This window comes from Ursus americanus, chromosome X, assembly GCF_024610735.1.
Source record: "Ursus americanus isolate L20-20 chromosome X, mUrsAme1.1.p, whole genome shotgun sequence".
Lineage (NCBI taxonomy): Eukaryota > Metazoa > Chordata > Mammalia > Carnivora > Ursidae > Ursus > Ursus americanus.
This window is the reverse complement of record NC_142164.1, coordinates 15,891,754-15,899,625: the sequence shown is the minus strand read 5'-3', so window position 1 is coordinate 15,899,625 and position 7,872 is coordinate 15,891,754.

Below are 7,872 nucleotides of genomic sequence, written 5' to 3'. Positions count from 1 at the left end.
CTTTCTCTTTGCCTTTATCCAGCCACTCTCTCACCATGAGAGAGTTTGAAGTTAGGTGAAAAAAGGCAAGCCCCTTGCATCGGTCCTCAGGGATACTCCAGACAGCTAAAAGTAGACAAATATAATTCCTTGGGAACAAGGTCTCCTCTGCTCCTTCCAGAACAAGATACCTACACAGCGAGGAATGCCAGCTGTCGTCTTCAAGACTGTTGGCATGGGGGGGGGGCAGTGGGGCAAGGCTCACAAAGCTCTCGTATCCTAAGTCTTCTCTTCATTTATTCAGCATTTATTAGTTGCTATAAATCTTTGTTTCCTAGAGTCTGACTAAATCTGACCATTTTGGCCCATTTTTTTGGTGTTTCTGTGAAGGGGCAGGCCCTTCAAATTCCCTACTTGACTATTTTTGCTGATGTCACTCTAAGGGTACTCTACCTCTCTGTTCCCGCCCATCGCCTATTTTTTTTCCCATTATAGCCCTTCCCATGTTTAATCCAGTTGTTTAAAATTCCCTGTTTGATGATTCAAAAGTCTGTGCCATATCTGAATATTGTTCTGATGTTTGCTTTGTCCTTCAGACTCTGTCTATTACTGCCTCATAGCATACGCTGTAATTTTTTGTTGAAAGCCGGAACGACACATTGGATAATAGGAGCTAAAGAAATAGGCTTTGGTGTGAGGTTTTATGTTGATCGGTCTGGGAGCTGGGCTTTGTTCGGTGCTTGCTCTAGCTGTCTGGCTCTAAGTGCCAAGGCTGCAAATTCCTCCAGCATCCCTGTTTGTCTCTTTCCTGTTGTCTTTGGCCATCTCTCAAAAATCCTTCTTAAGTAAGAATCTGGACCTGGCAGCCCTTCCCACTGCAGTATAACAGTCTGATAATCTACTGCTATTCTTCTAGACCCCGTTACTGTGGTGGTATGATGCACGGTTGAGGGGGGGGGTCAAGTGTTCTATAATCTTATGTTTAAATCTTTATCTTTTAGTAGGCCCATGTCCCTGGGCTGTGACCTTCGCTGGCAGTTTCTCAGCTTTTTACCCCCTCCTTTTACTTAAGACTGAAAGGCGAGTGGGGGTGGAATTGAGTAATTTCCCTTCTCAGGTATGACAAAACCCTGGTAAAGTCTTTTTCCCTGCTGAATAGGGGAACTTTGCCATGCAGAAAGCACTGCCTGTATTTCTGCCTGTATTTCAGAATGTTTAACGGCCCCTCCAGCCGGTCTGTCAGAAACATGAGGTGTCCTATATCTTCCTGAGAAAAGTTGGTGGAGTTTCTGGAGGTAAAACTCCCTAAAGTACGATGGCCCTCCTAAGACCGCAGCCCCCAGGATTCTCTCACTCTCCTGCTAGTCCTGCTCGGCCTCTAGTAATTTGTCAAAGGTCCTGGGTAAGTGTTCCTACCAGTGTATGGTTCCAGTGGCTTGGGCTCCAGGCAAAGCAGTTGTCTCTGACTGTGATAGTCGGTCTTGGCACTGTCCCTAGATTTTAGGGTGGCAGTTTGCCCCGCAACCCGAATTTTCTGAGGAATACAAGAAAAGAGACCCTGAGATGGCAGGGATCACATTTGAGTCATTGGTCCACAGCCAATGCCACACACCTCCATGTTTTTTCCAAGCAAGCTCTCAACAATTTGTAATAAGGCTGTGAATGTTTTCTTTTTGTTTTTCTTTTTGTCACATACCTTGGTCTCCTCCTTTTCATCTCCACAGAGCCCTCTTTTCCACATTTTTCCTCTTACTCTCCAACTCTTTGTATGTTCTCCATGTAGCCAGTAGGAGGTGGGTCATATTCTTGCCCCTGCTTCCCCTGAGTCCAGATTAGAGGCAGGGATAGCTAAATGGGAGTCAGCCATCAAGAGCCCCGATGCAAGAAAGTCACGGCCTCTCCATGTCCGTCTGATGCAAATAAGGACAGCTCAGCCCTGCAGGCCTAGCTTAGGAGGTCTAGGAAGCCAGACCAGTGTAGACTCCGTGTGTAGCTCTGACATCATGAATCGCATGGTCACTTTCTGTTGTGTAGGCCCCCTCCCCCCGTCCCCCCGCCCTGGGTCTGTGGCACGTTGTTATGGCAGCCCTTGACAATGAATACACATGGGTTTCTTAGGAAGCACTTGTGCTCTCTTCCGCCACTGTGAAGTGCTAAGATGTGGTGTGCCCAGATGGAAGGGGTGCTGGAATAAGAGTCAAAGGTCAGAGAATGGGGTGTCCATGTTTCCTATTGACCTGCGAGATCTGGAGCAAGTCACGTTACTCCAACGAGCCTGTGTTTCTGCCTCTCTGAGCTAAGGCAACCATATGGGCTCTACGCACTTTACTGGACGGCTTCTAGGATCACGTTTATGGCTATGAAATCACACTTTAATTACCAATCCGTTTACAACTATCCAAGGTTATTATTCGCACCATTCTCATTATCGGGTCGAGGAGTTTGCCTTCTCACCTACTCTCCAAATGCGCCAAGCGTAAGAAGGGGAGCGCAGGCTCTGTGGTTTTCCTTCTTACTGAGGAGCACGGGGAACGAGAAAGAGGGGAGAGGAACGTGCCGACTGGCAGCGGTGATAGTCAATGGTTTCTTTTCTCATGATTTGACCGCATGTGGATTCCTTTTGTGGAGAAAACTCTCCTCGTGGGAAATCGACATTCCATGGGACACCCATCTGCGGCAGGAAAGGCTCAGCCTGTGCAAACAGCGTCTGTTGAGTACCTACCATGTGTACCAGGCACTGCATTACAGGGCGAGCAAGCACGCAGGTCTGTGACCCTGCAGAGTGTACTGTGCGATGGAGAAGAAAAAAGCCACTAAAGAATTACAAGCAGCTAATTTAACTACTTGTGAATTTCCAGCTGTGCAAACATTTCCGACTTGGGAGGATACTAGTCCATCTCCTCAGGACTCGGGGGGGGGGGGCTCCCGTGACAGTGCTGGCTAGGAAGGGACAGAGAGAGCCACCATGCAGTCACGGCTACAGATGGACTTGGGGAAAGCAAAACGAAGGTGGGTTAGCGCCTTCTCTAAAGGAGCAATGATTCGGCAGGGCTGGCTGGCATTTATTTTCCTAGTGTGATTTTTCAGGGTGACATTTCCAGATTTAAGGCGCTCAAAGAAAAGATGACGCTGAGCCTCCCCTGGAGAAGCCAGGAAATAGGAAGGGCTAAGGAGCCAAGAGCAGGACTGGCGGCCCTGGTTCAGGTTTCCCGAGGCTGGCGCCGCCTCTCAACCGCAGGCTGAGAGTGCTGCAGGCGGGAGGGGAAGGTTGCGCGCGCGTGTGCGCACACACACACACACACACACACACACACACACACACACACAGAGTCACCCTTCCCTTTTTTGCACATCTCATTAAGAGGGACAAAGGTGGTGAAACTTTCGGTTTGATGCCTGTCTCTTCACAATCCCTAAAACTGGCCCATCCTTTAGGAAGACAGGAAAGAAAACCACTCACTTTGCAATGACTGCAATTCAGGAAGGTGTAATTGTAAATTTTAGGCGTCAGCGTGCCTGGGCAATGGGGTGCACAAATGTTCAGTCACACGTTCCTTGGGATGTGTCTGTGAGGGCAGTTTTGGTTGAGATTAACATTGGAATTGGTAGACTGAGTGAAGGACATTGCCCTCCCCAATGTGGGTGGGCCTCATCCAAGCAGTCGAAGGCCAAGTAAGAGGGAAATTCTGCGTGACTCCCTAAGCCAGGACAATCCGTCTTCTCTTTCCTGTGGACTGGAACCTAATCATTGCTTCTCTTAGGTCTCCAGCTTGCTGACTGCAGGTGTTGGGACTTCTCAGCCTCCATCATCTTGTGAGATAATTCCTTATGATACATACATACACACACATACATACCAATCCAACCTTTATATCAACAGATCAATCCTTTGCTAAAGAATTCTGCTTTTCTCCACCTTTGAAACAGACAAAACCAAAAGAGATTATATATAAATGTTACAAATCTGGCCAATTATTTATACATAGAAGAGTGTAAACCAAATATTAACAAACTGCAAAATTCTATATCACATTTTCCCTAAAACATCATTGGTTATAATACAAATCCTGATTTCTGATATGTTACATGAGGGGAGAAAAGGTCAGTTCATATCAGGATGGTCATCTTTCAATGGGGAAAAAATCCTCCCATCTCCCCCAAAGTCCATGGCAATGATACAGGTGTTACATTTTTTTTATTGCAGCATTATTTTCTTAATTTAAATTCAAGTAATTAACATACAATATATCGTTGGTTTCAGAGGTAGAGGTCAGTGATTCATCAATCTTATATAACACCCACTGCTCATTACATCACCTGCCCTCCTTAATGTCTGTCACCCAGTTACCCCGTTCCCCCACCCTATTCCCTTCTAGCAACCCTCAGTTTGTTTCCTAGAGTTAACAGTCTCTTATGGTTTGTCTCCCTCTCTGATTTCGTCTTGTTGTATTTTTTCCTCTCTTCCCCTATGATCCTCTGTCTTGTTTCCTTTTTTTTTTAAAGATGTTATTTATTTATTTGACAGAGATAGAGACAGCCAGCGAGAGAGGGAACACAAGCAGGGGGAGTGGGAGAGGAAGAAGCAGGCTCATAGCGGAGGAGCCTGATGTGGGGCTCGATCCCAGAACGCCGGGATCACACCCTGAGCCGAAAGCAGACGCTTAACAACTGAGCCACCCAGGCGCCCCCCTCTGTCTTGTTTCTTAAATTCCACATATGAGTGAAATCATATGATACTTGTTTTTCTCTGATTGACTTATTTCACTTAGCATAATACCCTCTAGTTCCATCCGTGCCATTACAAATGGGAGTTATAGTTTGTTTATTTATTTATTTATTTGACAGAGAGAGCAAGAGAACGAAAGTAGGGGAAGCAGCTGGCAGAGGCAGAAGCCCCCCCCCCCCCAGCCTTGAGCAGGGAGCCCAATGCCGGCTCCATCCCAGGCCCCTGGGATCATGACCTGAGCTGAAGGCAGCCGCTTAACGGCTGAGCCACCCAGGCATCCCAGGGGCCATGTTTTATAAAGAAGTAAAAAAGCTATATCGCCAGCTAAAAGGGAGATAACTATGTCTATGGACCAACAGGGGATCCCAGACAGAGGAGAAAGGGTGTGGAAACCACACACAGCATTTTCGCCTTCGTGACCAAAAGTACGTGGAATGACCATAAAGGCACATCCAGAGATTGGGGTGGGGACAGGAACTAGGGTCACCCCCAGGAGGGGGAGGCGGGAGGAGAGGCAGAAACAGTAACAGGATTTCTGTTGTTTCGGCTGCTGAAGACAGTGCAGCCGTTCTTTTCCTGGGGCCATGCATGCTTGCCCCAGGTTCAGTCCTTAACAGAAGCCTCTCACTGTGGCTAAGTTTTTGTGAAACAGAGACATGAGACTTTGACCCCCTCCGTAAGATTCACTTTTTTTCCTCTCTCTCCCTTTCTCTCCCCTCCCTACCCTCTTTCTTTTCCCCAGCTTTATTGAGCTCTAATGGACATATAACATTACATACGTTTGAAGTGTACAACGTGATCTGATACAAGTACATGTTTTGGAATGGTTATCACAATAGTGTTAGCACCTCCGTCACCTCACATAGTTACCTTATTCTTTGTGGTGAGAATACTTAAGATTTACTCTCTTGGCAGTTTTCAAGTACACATAATGCAGTATTGTTAACAAGAAACATCCTGCTGTATATGAGATCCTCAGAACGCAGTTATAATTAAAGTTACAAAATTATATAAATTATATAAAGCTATATAAAATTTATAAAATTACATAAAGATATAAAATTATAATTATTTAAGTTATTTAAGTTATAATTAATATTATAGTGAGAATTTTGTACCTGTTGACCAATATCTCCCCATTTCCCACTACCCCAGCACCCCCCCAAACACCATTGTTTGTATGAGCTTGGTGTGGTTTTTAAAAAATATTTTATTTATTCATGAGAGAGAGAGAGACAGAGCACAAGCAGGGGGAGAGGCAGAGGTAGAGGGAGAAGCAGACTCCTGGGAGCCCAACGCAGGGCTCCATCCCAGGACCCTGAGATCATGACCTGGGCCAAAGGCAGACCCTTAACCATCTGAGCCACCCAAACACCCCTGGCTTTGTAAGATTCCAAGTATAAGAGATCGTACGGTATCTGACTGGTCCGTTATTTCTCGTATTTTCAGGTTTCTCATGTTTCACAAACCAAAAAAGCTCAAAAACGAAATTTGAGTGCAACAGTGGACCAAATCCCCAGGAATACTTATTAAAATGCCCATATCGGAGCCCAAACTAGAGCCAAGAAATCTAAATTTAACACGTCCTAAGTTTAATAAGCTCTTCCAAGAGTTTCTCCCTCGCCGCAGTGGAAGGTAGAGAGTGCTGAGGCGGAATTTAGGAGATAGTGGGGTCCCTGCCCAAGCCTGCCCCTCTCCTCCTCCGGGCCTCCAGCTGAGCTGGCACCTGGGGCAGAACCCCCCTGGCCCCACCCGGTGCCCCAAGGACTCCCCCACCAGGCCTTAGCGGCAACAGGCCGAAGCCAGGTGACTGCCCCCCAGCAGCACCGGACCCAGCAGCAGGCCAGCACTAGAGAGCCTGGAGGCAGTGAGTCCTGGAGCCGGAGGCGCGAACTCCCTGAGGGTGGGTGGCAGAGCTCCCTTGGGTGGCTTGGATCCCGGGACCACTGTCCCCAGCGCTGCCGAGGGGCAAGCGTGCTTAGAAGAGACAGCACAGGTCCCCTGTGTCCCCCGATCCGGGAATGAAGTACCATGGCCTGGCCGGTCCCTGTGTATCCGTGGGCCCGAGAATGGAAGGACCGTCACATGAATCATCCCTCTGCATTGCTGGACACAGGAATGGAAGGGGCACGGGTCCTGTGCATCCCGGGGCTGGGGAACAGAAAGACCATTTCACTTCCACGCAACTGGATCCAGCACAGGGAACTTCATGAAGCTGGTGTTACAAGGAGAGACACTGGGTGTCCTTTAAGAACCTTGCCCAAGGTGGGCACTGGGAGGCTCAGTTGGTTGAGCTTCTGACCCTTGGTTTCGGCTCAGGTCAGGGTCTCAGGGTGCTGAGGTCAGGCTCCAGCTCAGCCGGCAGTCTGCTTGCCATTCTCACTCCCTCTGCCACCTCCGCGTCTCGAATAAATACATAAATCTTTAAAGAAAAGACACTTGTCCAGGGACGAGATGGGAACAGTGTTGTTTTCCATGCCTGGGCAGGAAGAGCCATGAGTATGTTTTTACTTGATGCCCCCCAGGGAAGAGGCAGGTCCACGAGTTGTGTTAGAGCAAATAGAGGGAGGGTACCTGTGGCACCTGAGACCTGTGGAGATGGGCACGTGACCACCTCTGTGACCACCTCTAACCACAGGTGTGGCCTCAGACGTTGCACGTAGAACGTTTGGACGTTTGTAGACATGAGCACTGCAAGGTCCATGCATTCTAGCCTCGTCACCATTTCTCTCTGGCTTGGACCGTGTGACCTGGGACAAGTCATTCAGTGCTCCTGAGCCTCCAGCCACAGTCCCCTCATCCGTATTCAGGCCTTCATACTAGTCCCCACCTCCTCGCTCTGCATGAGGCCCACGGGACCTGACACATGCGGGAGACTTCCAACAGCACGTGGACATGGCATGAGGAACGTGATCACTGTCCTTCGTTCCTCATGCAGCCCAGATAGCTGGTGGCCTTCATGGGGCAGCGTATATTTCCCAGGAGAAAGCCACTTGGCATGACATCGCAGGACGGGGGCCAGGCTGATGTTGGCTGGAGTGCACGTGTGCTGAGTGGAGAGGAACGAAGGGTTGTGGATTCACAGCCTGTGGAGGCAAGGCTGTAGCTAAGATCCCGTGGCTGAAGGTGACCAAGGGTGACTCAGAGCCACATGCCTTTCAGGGTTA